This window comes from Chiloscyllium plagiosum, unplaced genomic scaffold (genome assembly GCF_037043375.1).
Source record: "Chiloscyllium plagiosum isolate Xiang-an unplaced genomic scaffold, Cpla_swu_hap1 HiC_scaffold_27, whole genome shotgun sequence".
In the NCBI taxonomy this organism is placed as follows: Eukaryota; Metazoa; Chordata; class Chondrichthyes; order Orectolobiformes; family Hemiscylliidae; genus Chiloscyllium; species Chiloscyllium plagiosum.
Genome location: NW_028270165.1, coordinates 58,325,878 through 58,342,498, shown reverse-complemented (window position 1 = coordinate 58,342,498; position 16,621 = coordinate 58,325,878). Strand labels below are relative to the sequence as shown.

At 45.7% G+C, this 16,621-nt stretch overlaps 1 pseudogene across 1 annotated transcript; it reads left to right on the top strand.

Annotated features, from left to right (window-relative positions):
- The first annotated feature begins 8,628 nt into the window (after nucleotides 1-8,628).
- On the top strand, nucleotides 8,629-10,771 carry LOC148144264 (uncharacterized; annotated as a pseudogene). Its single transcript, XR_015751427.1, has 2 exons — nucleotides 8,629-8,744; nucleotides 9,355-10,771. The product of XR_015751427.1 is annotated as an uncharacterized LOC148144264 (transcript).
- The last annotated feature ends 5,850 nt before the right edge of the window (nucleotides 10,772-16,621 follow it).

Genomic DNA, 16,621 nt, shown 5'->3' with positions numbered 1-16,621 from the left:
TTAGATAAGCTCTGCATTTAAATTACACTCTTGAGAAGGTAATTTAGAGATTAGGGTGCAAATTAGGGTGGATTGGCTGTGCTAAATTACCTATAGTGCCCAGGAATGTGCAAATTAGGGTGGATGGTCCATGGGAAATATGGAGTAAGGGGGTGAATTTGTATTGGCAGGATTATTCTTGCAGATACATTCAATTTTGCTCAAAGAGCACGCAAACTGCAGGCAGTCAATCCATGTAATATTTTATAAATTCCTACTTTGGAAATAGGACCAGTCTGATTCAAGATTGGGATACTGATAGACTCGAACCTCACACCTTTAAAGCATTGTCTGAACTGAGATGTCACCTATTTTTTATAAAACCTTAAGTCATCTCGAGTCGCGGAGGGAGTGGTCTCTACGGAAAGCTGATAGGGGAGGGGAGGGAAATATATCCTTGGTGCTGGGGTCTGTTCGGTCGCCTGAGATAGAAACAGAAAGGTCTAGGAAGGGGAGGGAGGAGTCCGAGACTGTCCAGGTGAATTTGAGGTCGGGGTGGAAGGTGTTAGTGTAGTGGATGAACTGTTCAACCTCCTCGTGGTAGCGCCGATACAGTCATCTATGTAGCGAAGGAAAAGATGGGGGGTGGGGCCAGTGTAGTTGCGGAAGATGGATTGTTCCACATACCCTACGAAGAGGCAGGCATAGCTGGGGAAGGAGGCCATCTGTGGCCTCGACACGGTCCTGTGGTCGACGGTGCCCTCCACCGCATCTCCTCCACTTCCCGCTCCTCCGCCCTTGAGCCCCGCCCCTCCAACCGCCACCAGGACAGAACCCCACTGGTCCTCACCTACCACCCAACCAATCTCCATGTACAGCGCATCATCCGCCGTCACTTCCGCCACCTCCAAACAGACCCCAGCACCAAGGATATATTTCCCTCCCCTCCCCTATCAGCTTTCCGTAGAGACCACTCCCTCCGCGACTCCCTTGTCAGATCCACACCCCCCACCGACCCAACCTCCACTCCCGGCACCTTCCCTTGCAACCGCAGGAGGTGCAACACTTGCGCCCACACCTCCCCCCTCACTTCTCTCCAAGGCCCCAAAGGAAACTTCCATATCCGCCACAGATTCACCTGCACCTCCACCCACATCATCTACTGCATCCGCTACAGCCGGTGTGGCCTCCTCTATATTGGGGAGACAGGCCGCCTACTTGCGGAGCGATTCAGAGAGCACCTCTGGGCCACCCGGACGAACCAACCCAACCACCCTGTAGCACAGCATTTCAACTCCCCCTCCCACTCCACCGAGGATATGCAGGTCATTGGACTCATCCACCGCCAAACCACAACAACGCGACGGTCGGAGGAGGAGCGTCTTATCTTCCGACTGGGAACCCTCCAACCACAGGGGATGAACTTGGACTTCACCAGTTTCTTCATCCCCCCTCCCCCACCTTGTCTCAGCCGAATCCCTCCAGCCCGGCACCGCCTTCCTGACCTGCAGTCTTCTTCTTGACCTCTCCGCCTCCATCCTACTCCAACCTATCACCCTCACCTTGACCTCTTTCCACCTATCACATTTCCAACGCCCCTCCTCCAAGTCCCTCCTCCCGACCTTTTATCTTCTCCTGCTGAACACTCTCTGCTCATTCCTGAAGAAGGGCCTGTGCCCGAAACGTCGAATCTCCTGTTCCCTGGATGCTGCCTGACCTGCTGTGCTGTTCCAGCAATAAAGTTTCAACTTGTGAGATATTTAACTCGATCCACCCCACTCCAATACCAGCCCCTCCATATCGTATCTCGTGAACACAGCCCACACCTCCCGGTGCTGCTATTACACTTTACAATGCCAATGAAATGACTTACTCTGCACGTCTGAAAAATTCTCAATTTCTCAAGATACTAGCTTCTCATTCACTGCTCCATTTGATATGCGACATTGGAAACTTAGTGCAGCAGGCTGAAAGAAATGAGCAGCTTTAAAAATTAAAACTCTTGGAGCTCAAAGCTTTCAATGAGAATCTGAGCCCAGCAGTAAGTTCGGGTAACCTTTATTGTGACCCAGCTTTGTTACAGCTTCAGAAGCCCCCCGGCAAAAAAACGTAGAAAAATGAACTGCTTTTTAAACAGTTCAAAGCACACACACTCTCCACCCATCCCACCTCACCTTCTTTACTGTTTGTCACCACCAAGCTGTCCCTTTGTAACTGGATCCTTGGTACAGCGTAACTCGAAGGAAGTATTGCCTCACTCAGCAAAAAAAAAATTGTCAATTCAGGGTGCAATGCAGCTTCTTGATGAACAACCAGATACGAAATGGTTAACGGCCCCAGGAAGGTGGGAGCAAAATGGAACATCAAGACATTAACACCAACACATTTCAGTCAAACATCTCTGCTCCCAGTAAGGGCAAAACATCCTGAAACTCCAGTCTTCACCATCAGATTTCTGCTTTCACAGAAGACGATTAAAGTCATACAGCACGGAAACAGACCCTTCGGTCCAACTTGTCTGTGCCAAATAGGTATCCTAAATTTATCTAGTCCAATTTGCCTGCATATGGTCCATATCCCTCTAAATCCTTTCTATTCATGTACCCAACCAGAAGAATTTTAAAATTCCCCTCTCACCTCAAACATATGTCCCTCTAGTTTTGGACTCCCCTACCCTGGGGTAAAGACCTTGGGTATTCACCCTAGCCATGCTGCGTATGAATGTCAACATGGTCACCCCTCAGCCTCCGATGCTCCAGGGAAAATATCCCCAGTGTATTCAGGCTCTCCCTGTAGTTTAAACCCTCCAACTCTGGCAACAGCCTTGTCAATATTTTCTGACCCCTTTCAAAGTTACACAATATCTTTCCAATAACAGGGAGACCAGAAACAAATGCAGTCTTCCAAACATGGCCTGTACAGCTGCAACGTGACCTCCCAACTCCTATACTCAATGCTCTGACCAATAAAGGAAAGCATACCAAATGCTTTCTTCACTATCCTGTCTACAGCGACTCCACCTTCAACGAACTATGAACCTGCACTCCAAGGTCTCTTTGTTCTACAACACCCCTCTGAAGTGTGTCAGTCCTGCCTGCATTGCTTGACCAAAATGCAAACCACGCATTTTCATCTGCCACTCCTTGGCCCTTCAGCCCATCCAATCAATTATAATTTATAGTGAACTCTTTTTTCCTCTCTCGTTCCCTAGAATTTGAAAATCTCCATCCTACATACTCTCCCTCCATTCTCAGTTTGCTCAACCTAATCCCTGCTGTACCACAACCTGCAGGGTCTGGTTCATGCTGGTTAACAGGTCCACACTTGGGGGGAGGGGGGTTCTAATTGAAACATAAACAATACTGAATCCTGAACGGCCTGAATAGAGTGGACATTGGGAAGATGTTTCCATTGGTTGGAGAGACTAGAACCAGTGGGCACAGCCTTAGAGTGGTATGGTGGTGAGTGGTGAATCTATGGAATTCACTACCACAGAAGGCTGTGGAGGCCTGTCATTCTGGATATTTAGGACTGAGATGGAGACTTTGAATATCCAGGGGATAGAGGGTTACGGGGACAAAGTGAGAGAATGGGGTTGAGAAACCCATCAGCCATTATTAAATGGCGGAGCAGACCCGTTGGGCTGAATGGCCTAATTTCTGCTCCTATGTCCTATGGTCTCTTGCTGTCCTGGACACAGAGTGTGAGAACTGGAATCAGGAGTAAGCTATTTGGTCTTTCAAGCCTGCACCAGCATTCAACAGATCATAACTGGATATGAATCTGCCAACATCTACGTGGATAGGCTGGGACATTTTCACTGGAGCATAGGAGGCTAAGAGGTGACCTTACCGAAGTTTATAAAATCATGAGGGACATAGATGAGGTGACCGCCGTGTATCCTTTCCCTCGGGTGGGGGTTTCAAGATTAGGCAGCAAATTTGAAGGGGTGAGGAGAAAGACTTTAAAAAGGCATGAAGGGTAACTTTTTTGGCATACAGTGGTTTGTGTGTGTAATGAATGTCCAGAAGAAGTGGTGGGTGCAGGTACAGTAACAACATTGAAAAGACATTTGAATAAATACATTTGAATAAATACATGAATAGGAAAGGTTGGGAGGGGCACGGGCCAAACGCAGGCAGGTGGGACTAGTTTTGTTTGTGAATATAGTCAGCACGGACTAGTTGGACTGAAGGGTCTGTTTCTGTGCTGCATGACTCTAAATGTAACTCTGTAAAATCATTTTCTTGCGTTCACTTATATGATGTTCAAAAATCAGATGAATGCAGCCTTGGATATATTCAACGACCACCTAACTGGAGGAAAGCATCTGCACTTTACAACAGAATTCCTCTTGGCAAAATACCATTTGCTATGCTGATTGCTTGCTGCGCCTGTCTGACAACTGGCATTGACTGGTGTCGAAGGACGCTGAGGCCCCTTTGTACATCCATACAGCATTCACGATGAAGGGGTCGGGTCCAAAACGTCGACTCCCCTGCTCCTTGGATGCTGCCTGACCTACTGTGTTTTCCCAGTGCCACATTTTGACTCGAATCTCTGGCATCTGCAGTTCTCCTTTTCTCCACAACCCAATACATTAACGTTTAAACAATACCCCTCCTTTCTGCTTTTTTTCACAACAAAGGCTATAACTTCACATTACGGTATCCATTTGCAAATTGTGGTATTCTCTACATCGGGGAGACCGAGCGTAAACTTGGGAATGGTTCGCCGAGCATTGCAGCCGGGTCCGCAGAGGCTGACCAGACCTCCCCGTCACCACCCATTTTAATTCCTCTTCCCACTCCATTTCTGACATGAACATCTTTGGCCTCCTCCATTGCCACAACAAACTAAACCACAACTTGGAGGAACAACACCCCATCTTCCACCTGGGCAGCCTACAGCCCAGAGGACTCAACACAGAGTTCCCCAATTTCAAATAACTTCACTTCCCATCCCCCGATTCCTTTCTCAGCCTCGACCCCTCCTTTGCACTCCTCTCTGCCACCAACCAGATTCCTTCCTCCCATTGGTCAATCAGGTCGCACCCTCCACCTGTCTTCACCTATCCCCACTTCACCATCGTGTCCCAAGCACCCCTTTTCTCTGTATCACTCCCTGTACCCAATTCCAGTCCTGAACAAAGGTTACACCAAGATATCGACTCCTCCACCTCCTGATGTTGCCTGGCTTGCTGTGTTCTTGCAGCCTGCTGCCTGTCTATTTTGCCCATTACGACACAGACCTGGACCAACGTTTCCAGAGTCTGCCCCCTCCCGGATTCACTCCCTTTCCTTTCAGTTGTTGCAAGTCAACAATTGAACCCCAGAACGAAAAAGAAATGGAAAAGCGGGTGCAAAAAGAGAGTACCGCACTCACAGATATTGGACAGAGGAAAGAATTTGCAGTCTGGTTAAAGCTCAATCTTCATGCAGAGAGAGAGAGAGAGGAAGAACAGCAGCTTCAGCACCTCATGGTCCAATTTCCGCATTCAGTCAATGGGATAGCTCTGATTGGCAGGAAGACCAGTCTCTTTCCGGTCCTCCTGGGCGTCCTATTGGTCCATCAAGAGAAGGTCGCGCGCTGTTTTTTCTGGACAGCGATGACTATGCCCAGTGTTTTGCTGACACCGGCAGGAATGCGTAATACGTTTTTTGGAGATGGTGTTATTAATACATTTAAATGTCCAAGTGCCAAAAGGGAAAAAAAGGGTACAGCCACAATTGTTTTATTGCTTTTGCATTTTGTCTCGCTGCTCAACTTTTGTACATCTTTTCCCCTTGTTGAGAGAGAGAGAGAGAGAGAGAGTGTCCCCCAGTGAGCTGACTGTGGGAAGGAGCTTTAACCAGTTACACAAACTGAAGAACTATTACATTATTCGCAGGAGGGAGTGACTGTACACGTTTCCTGAGTGTGATCACAGTTTCACTTGTTCATCAGAAACAGAGAGCCAAAAGGACACCAGAACTGCGGAGAAGTCGTGGGAATGTGGGGACTGGGGGAAGGGATACCATTCCCCGTCGGCACTGGAGATTCATCAGCTCAGTCGCATTGGGAAGAGGCAGTTCTTCAAAACATTACTACAACATTATTTCCCATTGACAAAAATACATTCACGCTGCCTGATTACCTTGAACTTATACAAGTGCCTTGTCATAACATCTTTAATTATAGCTTTCGACATTTTCCCTATGACATATGTTAAGGTAAATGGTCTGCAGTTTCCCATTCTCTGTCTCCCTTTTCGAAGAAAATAGTTTACCAGTTTAAAGAAACCTTCCCTGAAACTAATGGCGTTTGGAAAATTAAAACCAATGTGTTAACTATTTCACTGGTTAGTGTTTCTTTAAGAGTCTTGGATGAAATCCTTCACGTACCCGGAACTTGTCAACTCATAGTTCCAACAGTTTAATCAGTTTCCCTGGTAATTGTAATTTTCTTCAGTTCCTCCCTCCTTTTCAATTCCTGATTTACACCTAGTTCCAGGGTGTTACTTGTATCCTCTCTAGTGAAGACAGCTTCAAGCTCTTTTCAATTCATCTACCATCTCTTTATACTCCGTTATTGAATCTCCAGACTCATTTTCTATAGAACCAACACTTATTTTGTTAACTTTTTTAAAGAAAGCTGAAGAAACTTTCCAACCTGTTTTTATATTTTTGGCTAACTTTCGAACCCTAATTGCTGTGCTACTGCCTGCATTATTTCAGCTGTTTTGCCCGAGCATCAACCTGTCTGCTTCTTCTATTAAACTGACCTTGATTAAGTGTTGCAAAACACACAAGGACAAGTCTTTCCTCTCCAGAACGTCTTGGTACTTAACATGATAAAATTCACTTTGAAATATTGTTCATTCAAACTTTACCAAGCACATCCTACAGATTCAAAATTCAACAATGAGATGCAGTTTTGTTACAATCATTCAGTTTGAAGAGAAAAATTATTAATTTTGAAGAGAAGTTTGAAAACCCAGTCATTAACTGGAAGAACAACTTTTTTTTTGTTTAAAAATGTGAAAACCTAATCAACAGGAGTAACTTAGCAGAATAGTATGTATGGCATTAAATTGTAAATCTAGTTTTCTTTCCTTCCCTGCCATAGTTCCCACAAATCTTTATATGAATCTTGATAGTTCATTCACTTTCTGGGAATAGTCCAAGACATGCAATATCTTTCTAGGATTCACTTGAATTCTTCTCAGGATTCCAAGTATATCTGGTAATTTTATGAGGATGCCTCCATTAGCTTTTGGCGAAGTGAACTTCTAGATTTCATTTGAGACTTCAAGGTTTAGATTGATCACTTTGAATGTCGGTTGGAAATACCTCTGGTTCCTCATGGCTGTCCGTACTTTTAATCTCACAGCACCTAGTGCGTGAATGACTAAGCTGCTGCTGAACACAAACTGCTTTCTGTCAGCAATGCAAACTCCACGGTGGGTTGTTCTCACCATCTGGAAAAATGAAGGGGCAATCTCAGTCAGGATAGCACAACAACACTTCTTCCTCAGGAGGCTTATGCAATTCAGTATATCAATAATGACCCTCACTAACTTTTACAGATGCACTATAGAAAGTGTTCTATCTGGATGTGTAACAACCTCGTCTGGCTCCTGCTTTGTCCAGAATGATAAGATACCCAGAAGGTTTTATGCGCATCGCAGACCATCATGGACGTCAACCTACCATCCATGGTCTCCACCTACACTTCTCTTTGCCGCAGAAATGCTGCCAACCCCCTAATGCTCTCTCACAACTTCAGAAGATACAGAATCTGGAAACACATGCACCAGATTCAGAAAGAGCTTCTTCCCTGCCATTGTTAGACTGATGAATGGACTCTCTTTGTACAAATGGAATGATCTGCAGAGAAAGTGGTGGAGGCTTGCACAATTACAATATTTAAAAGGCATCTGGATGGGTGAATGAATTAAGAAAGGTTCACAGGGATATGGGCCAAGTGTTGGTAAATGGGACTAGATTTATCCAGATTAACTGGTCAGCATGAACGAGTTAGACTGAGGGGTCTGTTCCCACGCTGGACATCTCTATGACTCTGTCCAATGCTCACTTACCGTCCCCTTCAATAACAGCATAATTGGAAGTATATGACATAGCTACAACACATAATTACAACAATTAATTATAATCGAATGTGAGAAAACCACGAAGAGCACGTTGAATGTTTAACAACTCAATAACACTAGACAAATCTCTGACCCTTTTCACGTTCCAGTTCTGATAAATGCCATGAGGATCAGAAAGCCTTAAGAGAGCGCGAATCTGAAAGCTCTTCGCTTGCATTCACACTATCCGCCGCCAGTTGATACAAGTGTACAGTGCCTTCCCTCTTCTCTCTCCCTCCCAGAATGAGGAATAGAAAGGGGGAGATATTGCTTTGCTCCCAGATATTGCCCAGAGTTGGGGAGGTCTCAGTCTGAAACTGATCGCACTACTTCCGCGTTGTGACGTCCTCATACGGGGCGGGACGTACGGTGGGAGCTGGCCGATGACGATCCCGTGTTCCAAGATGGTTCTCTTCTATTGACCACGCGTTATGACATCACACAGTTAAACTGTGAGCCAATTGGAATCCCTGGATGACCGGAAGGAGACTGGTCCGCCGGCCAATCAGAACCGCCGTATTGACTGAATGCGGAAGTTTGACAATGAGCTTCTGAAGCTGATGCTGCTCCTCTCTCCCTGAATGAAGATTGAGCTTCACCTCAGACTGCAACTTCCTTTCTCTGTTCACTATCTGTGAGTACGGCACTTTCTTTTCTCACCCACCTTTCTATTCTGGGGTTAAACTGCTCAGTTTCTGACTCTTTATTCCATCTAGTCCATGCTGAACATGATTCTAAACTAGCTAGTTTCCACCTGCCTGGAAGTGGTCTCCCATTTCAGGGAGAAATGAGGAATTTATTCTTTTCTTGTTAGTTTATGGAATGTTCCCCCACAGAAGGTAATGGAGACTGGCTCATGGAATGTATTCAAGACTTAATTGAAGAGAATTTTAAATGACAGGGATATGAAAGGTTATGGAGAACAGCAGGAAATGGAGTGACGGCCAAAGCAGCACAGATATGATTTTATGGAACAGCAGAGCAAACCCCAGAAGCTGAATGGCTCACTCCTGGTTCAATCTGTGACAACCTGTGTCAGGGCAGGAAGAGGTGAGCATAGATCCATCAGTCAACATTTTTCAGCATTTTTAGGAGAATGTGGAGCATGGGGCAATAATAACTAGTGAGAATGGAGGGACACTGTGGCATTGAGAAGAAAGAATGTACCACAGGAACCAGAATTGTCTGTTTGGAATTTCTATCCTTTGTAGATAGTGATGTCTTCTGTATTCTCTATTTTACAGGATATGAGAATGGATGGAATTGCATCCATAAATCTCAAAACAAGATCTGATCGAGACAATCGATTCACTGGCACAGGAATGTTATCAGTCTTTTGAATCTCACTGGAAATTTTATTTCTCTTCTGTCTTGTCTGCTTTGAAATGTTTCAAACTTCAGTGAGGCTGAAGTACACAGGCCTCAGTGAGCGTGTACCAGTGAACTGACTGTGGGAAGAGCTTTAAGCGGGTACAAAGTCTGAAATAACAACATCCCGTTCGCAGCAGCAAGACATAGAACACCTTCCATTTGTGAATGGTCCTTCAACTAATTGTCAACACTAGAAGGCGGTGGGGATTCCCACGTGATGAAGAAACCGTGGAAATGTGGAGACTGCGGGAAGGAATTCAAATTCCCATGCTTGCTTGAAAGCCATCGCCGCCGTCACACTGGGGAGAGGCAGTTCACCTGCTGTGTGTGTGGGAAGGGGTTTACCCATTCATCCGCCCTAGTGACCCACCAGCGGGTCCATACGGGGGAGAGGCCTTTCACATGCAATTTGTGTGGGAAGGCGTTCGTTCAGTTATCCACCCTGCATAGTCACCAGCGGGTCCACTCTAGGGAGAAGCCTGCTCTGTGTGTGGGAAGGCATTCAACCAGTCTTCCAACCTCCAGAGTCACCAGCGGGTCCACACCGGGGAGAGGCTGTACACCTGCTCTGTCTGCGGGAAGGCGTTCGTTCAGTTATCCACCCTGGTGACCCACCGGCGGATTCACACTGGGGAGAGGCCGTTCACCTGCTCCATGTGCGGGAAGGCGTTCACCCAGTCTTCTGCCTTGCTGACCCACCAGCGAGTCCACACCGGGGAGAGGCCTTTCTCCTGCTCAGTGTGCGGGCAGGTATTCACACGGTCCTCTGCCTTGATGAACCACCAGCGGGTTCACACCGGGGAGAGGCCTTTCTCCTGCTCAGTGTGCGGTAAGCACTTCAGCGATTCATCCACCCTGCGGCGACACTGGTGGGTCCACACCAGGGAGAGACCATTCACCTGCTCCATATGCGGGGAGGGCTTCATTGATTCGTCTTCTCTGCGGAGACACTAGCGGGTCCACACCGGGGAGAGACCGTTCACGTGTTCCATCTGTGGGAAGGCATTCATTCAGTCCTCTAACCTGCAGAGTCACCAACGGGTCCACACCGGGGAGAGGCCGTTCACCTGCTCAGTGTGTGGGAAGGGGTTCATTGATTGGTCTTCCCTGCGGAGACACCAGCCTATCCACACTGGGGAGAGACCGTTCACCTGCCCCGAGTGTGGGAAGGGATTAGGTCAGTCATGCCATCTGCTCAGACACCAATCCAGTCACACTGAGTAGTGAACATTTGGATGCTTTGTGGGTGTTACTTGTCTTAATATTCAAGAGCTGAAAATGTGTTGCTGGAAAAGCACAGCAGGTCAGGCAGCATCCAAGGAGCAGGAGAATAGACATTTCGGGCATGAGCCCTTCAGGATTCCTGAAGAAGGGCTCATGCCCGAAATGTCGATTCTCCTGCTGCTTGGATGCTGCCTAACCTGCTGTGCTTTTCCAGCAACACATTTTCAGCTCTGATCTCCAGCATCTGCAGTCCTCACTTTTTCCCTTAATATTCAAGAGGGCATTATATTCCCTGGTGAGTTGAGCACCTATTAAGACACACTTACTGATTTGGAGCATGTACTGAAGTCAGGAGGTGTGTATCTGTCATGTTTGACTCCGAAGAAATCTGGCTCCAGTTTCTCCAACCCCGCCAGGATGATGTGACATATTGTGTTATAGGTCTCTTTACTAACCCACTCTCAAACGCTTTCTATTTAGTCATTCATAACTCTTTTCTAAGCTGCTCACAGGAGCCCTATATCTAATAATACTGCACTCCCATTTCATTCACTCATAACTCTTTCCTATAACATAGCTTTATTCGTTCATTCATAAAATTGCAGTTTTGTAGTATATTTTACTATTACAAAATAGAATAAGTTAAAACACCTCTTTTGACTCATTCCTGCTTTTTCACACCTTCATCCCTTACCAGCCCTTGCTACTAGCAGTGTTTTAGGCCTATTTCTGCATCAAAAGCTACCTCTGAATAACTGTCAACATAGTAATGTTTTCAGAACAATACCTCCCTGCCATCTTATCACCATGAAAGAATAGAATATTAATCAGCACTTGCCAACTGTCTATCGGGACCTGAATAAATACATCAATACATAAATACATCAAGTAGTTTTCCTGACTCGCAGCCACTGTCCCCTTTAAGAAGCTGACTATCGAGACTGTGCTTCTATGAAATTGCAGGAATGAATGAAACTCATGCTGGCAAATACTAAACATATCTCACAATCCAGCAGTGATAAACAGTTTAATATCCTTTATTATTTTATTCAGTGCAGGTACAATATCTAACTTATTTAGAGCATATAGGCCGAGTAGTTTTACTAACATTTGCTGACTTAAAAGACGAAAGGACTAACACCTCTTAATTCTGCAAGCAGACCACACAGACAATCTCAATCCTATCAGGAGTAGCAGCCAGCGTTTATGTACAATAGATAAAACAATGGAACACCATAGTGACGGGTGTTAATCTCTGTAAGAGCTGTGTGTAAAGAGGCTGCTGTCAGGACGGTATTTTGGGATTCCATCCCCACCTCAAGCTTGTGCAACTTGCGGTTGCTGAATAAAGAGGCTATTTGAACACGATCCCACAACAGGAACAGAGAATGCTCGCCCAGTGCTGAAGGTTGGACAAAAAGGAAAACTAAAGTTTCTGACAGTGGCTGACAATCCGAGTGGCGTTTGTGAGAAATGCCCGGAGCTATGTGGAAATTGTCAGGGTCTGGGTGACCCAACGATGTTCCCGAGCCACACAACAAGTGGCAGGGTAGAGGGGGGAATGTGGACATGGGTTATGTCCCCACCATAGCGCTGGACAGCATGGAAACTGACCTTTCCATCCAACTTGGCCATGCTGACCAGATATCTGAAGTTAATCTCATCCCATTTGCCAACATTTGACCCATATCTCTCTCAATTCATCTATCCATCCAGATGACTTTGAAATGTTGTAATTGTACCAATCCCACCACTCCCTCTGGTAGCTCATTCCATACATGCATCAACTTCTGTGTGAAAAGGTTGCCCCTTAGATCCCTTTCCCCATCTACCTTAAACCTATGCCCTCTAGTTATGGACACCAAAGGGTCTGATTCCATGCTGTACAGCTCTATGAATCTAGTGTAAGTGATAACATATTGGTGGTACACATTTGATGGGCCAAAGGGCCTTTTCTGTACTGTATGATTCTGTGATCAGAAAACTCCTGTAGAGTTCCACAAAAAGGAATGCTCTCTTAATTGGACACTATTTATAACAGATTAATGCAATAATAACTTTAACGTGGAATTTAAGAACAGACATCATTCCATTAGAGCACGTTCTTTCTGCACTGAAACCATTCTGTTGTTGGTGGGAGATCAGGCTGAGGAGCTTTAACTATTTAGGTTTAGATGTTATGCATATAAGTCTGGAATAACAGTGGATTAGGAATCGTGTTTAGAGAGAATGGTACTCCAAGCCTCTCTAATCCTGTTGTGTTAACGAGAGAGAGAGGATGTCACATCTACAGATCCGACAGAAGAGTTGTGCAGCTTGTTCGGTCAGTTGAGTTGGTTCTGCTCTCAGACAAGACTGGATGTTGATTTTGATGGATCCCTATTAAACGCTACATCAGAACACTCCAAATCCAAGGAATGTGTCATGAGTAGATCAAACATGACATTTGGAGAAATAGGTGCTGACATTTCTATCCTTGTGGGGGCTGGGGGAAGTCTTCAGATCAGGGAACGTATGTGGAGAGAGAATTGGTTAATGTCTCGTGTCTGATCTCACTCTCATTCAGAACTGAAAGGGGCTGGAAAATGCTCATTTTTATGGCATAGACAGAGGGGTGAGTAAGACCGAGGGGAACATCTGGTGAGAAGTACCCCGAGCCAAAGAGATAGATTGCTAATGATAGTGAAGGTGAGATTGAGGTATCATATGGGTGTTAATGGAAGTGTGAAAGGGAGAAAGCATCCACACTGCTCAGAACAAAGTCAACAAGACATGCCTGTGTGAGCAAATGGAACAAAATTGGAGAGGACTAAGCAGGGTAGACTGATACAGTGAATGGTAGACCCCTGGGGATTGTTGCTGAATGAATAGCTCCAGGAGTGCAGACGTTAATCCTTGAAAGTGGAGTTGCGGGTAGACAGAGTGATGAAGAAAGTGCTTGCTTTCGTGGGTCACAGCATTGATTAAATGAGTTGGGACGTCATGTGGTTGTACAGGACATTGGTGAGACCACTTTTATAACACGGCATAGAAGTCTGGTCGCCATTCATTTGGAAAGACCCTGTTAAACTTGTGAGGCTGCAGACAAGATTTACAGGGATGTTACTGGGACTGGAGGTTTTGAGTTATAGGGAGAGGCTGGGGCCTTTTTTTACCCTGGAGCGTTAGAGCCTGAGGGGTGACCTTATACTGATTTATAAAATTATGAGGGGCATGGAGAGAGTGAATAGCCAAGCTCTTTTTTTCTCGGGGAGGGGAGGGGAGGGGGTGGGGGGGAAGGTTCAAAACTAGAGGGCATAGGTTTAAGGTGAGAGGGGGAAATATTTACAAAGGACCTAATGGGATACATTTTCATGCAGAAGGTGATGTTTGGATGGAATGAGCTGTCAGAGGAAGTGGGTACAATTGCACATTTTAAAACGTATCTGGATGAAGGGTTCAGGTTTAGAGAGATATGGGCTAAATGTGGAACTTGGGTCTGGGCCAGATTGAGACATCTGGTCGGCATGGATGAGTTGAACCGAAGGGTCTGTTTCCGTGTAGTGTGACTCTATATCTATCCTGTATGACCAAAACCAGACCTCTTCTCTGATAATCTTCCTGCTGGATTTTTTTTTAGAGCACCCAATTTCAGGAGATTTCTGGTGGGTAAAATTGGCATCTGTCCTGTATCATGGAAATTCTGGAAAATAAAAATAAATAGTTCTCCCTGTGAATGGTACAATCCTCCCCACTGCTACCTCTCCAATGAACAATTACAATCCTTTCCGCCCCCACACCCATTCAGGGTACAGTCCTCCCCTACCCACATCTGACATGAATGGTATGACACTTGCTGTCTGAATTGTATAATTGTCCCCTTCCCATGTGAATGGTACAATCCTTCCACCCCCCACCGCAACCCATGAATAGTAGGATCCTTCTCAGTTCCCCATTCCCCCCAGAATGGTACAATTCTCCCCTGAGAATCCTGAGCTGGGAACTCCCAAGTCTCTTTGTGTTTCCAGCATGGACCCTTTCTGGAACTCCACTTGCCCCCTCCTGAAAAATGTCCCTTTATACCACCACTCTGCCCTCTGCCAGCCAATCCTCAATCCATGTCAGCACCTTGCCCCTAACACTTGGGACTCTTATCTTATTTCACAGCCTCCTGCGCTGCACCTTGTCAAAGGCCTTCTGGAAATCCAAATCACTCTCATCCACTGGCTCTCCGTTTGTCTAACTTACTCATTCGCTGCTCAAAGAATCCTAATAGATTTGTCAGACATGACCTCCTCTTGTCAAAGCCATGCCGATTCAGTTCTGTTTTACCACGCACCTCGAAATATTCCACACTCTCACCCTTCAAAATGCGTGTTCAGTTTACCCATTTTACCATAAATAAGCTCTTCTGTTAATTAAAATGTAACCAAGTTTAAAGACATCATATTATGTATGTACACTGTCTTTGCCCCTTGTAATATATTATCCTTCTGAAGAAGTCCTTCAAAAAATATTAGCACAAGGTATGAAATGGACATTGGAGTGAAAAAGGATGAGAGATGTCTTAATAGAGGTATACAAGATGTTGAGAGGCATAGATAGAGTAGATAGCATTGGAAGAAATGATTGTTACAAGTCGGCATAATTTTAAGGTAATTGGAGGAAGGTTTGGGGGAGATGTCAGAGTAGGTTCTTCACGCAGAGTGGTGGGTGCATGGAATCCACTGCCAGCAGTGGTAGTAGAGTCCGATATATTAGCAACATTTAAGCGATAGGCACATGGAAGTTAGTACAATGAAGGGTATGCCTCATCTGAGAGTAGGATAAAGTGCCTGTACTGTTCTGTGTTCTATGTCAAAAGTTTCGGATTTGTGAGCAGTACAGTCAGATCCGAGCAAACAAGGACATGCAGGTCATACGGCGCTTAGACCGAGCGAGGCGTGCAGGGTTACGGCTGCACAAGGGGTGCACAAAAGCAAGGTCAACATTTAGATTTCAAATTGGACCATTTGGATGGTGTTGGACAGAGGAAGGAAGTTGCCGTCTGAGTTAAAGCTCAACCTTCATTCAGAGAGAGGAGCAGGAGCAGCAGCAGCTTTCGAAGCTCATGGTCCACCTTCCGCATGCAGACAATACGGGGCGCTCTGATTCGCCGGATGACTCCTTCCGGTCCTCCAGGGTTTCCCAGAGATTGACCAGAACAATGAGGGGCGGTGCCCCATGCCTATCGGACACATGCGCAACAGCACCTCCCTTTCAGCGCACGTGCACTGTCCGCCATCAGAAGAGGGGTTTCTCCATCGCATGGGAGTGTGGGAGATATAGCTGCCATTAAAGAGATTAAATCAAGTGTCTCATATGCTTCCTTAACTGTCCTACTCGTGTGTTGTTGTAGTACATCTCAGGAACCAACCTTTAATCGATTTTAAATGTATACACTGAATGAAAGACTACAGGTGTTTACCTCTAAACTCTATTTCCAGTTCAGTGTCAGTATATTGCTCTTTATCTGTCCTCAAATAAGGACCGAGTCAATACCCTCCACCTGTCACTCCTGAACGTTGATTTTGCTTTTTGTTTGCACATTCCAACACTCTGTTTCAATCATTTGTTAAAAGTTATTCGTGGTACATGAGAGTTGCTGGCTGGCCAGCATTTTGTTCCCCTTGAGAAGGTGGTGATGGGCTGCCGTTTTGAACTGCTGTGGTCCACACGCTTCACGATGACCAACAATGCCCTTAGGGAGGGAATTCCAGGATTTAGACCCAGCAACACTGAAGGAACAGCAATATATTTCCAAGTCAATATGATGAGTGGCTTGGAGGGGTACTTGCAAGAGATTGTGTTCCCAAGTAGCTTTTGTCCTGGTCCTTCTAGCTGGAAGTGGTTGTTAGTTTGGAAGGTATTTTCTCAGGTTCTTTGCTGAATTTCTGT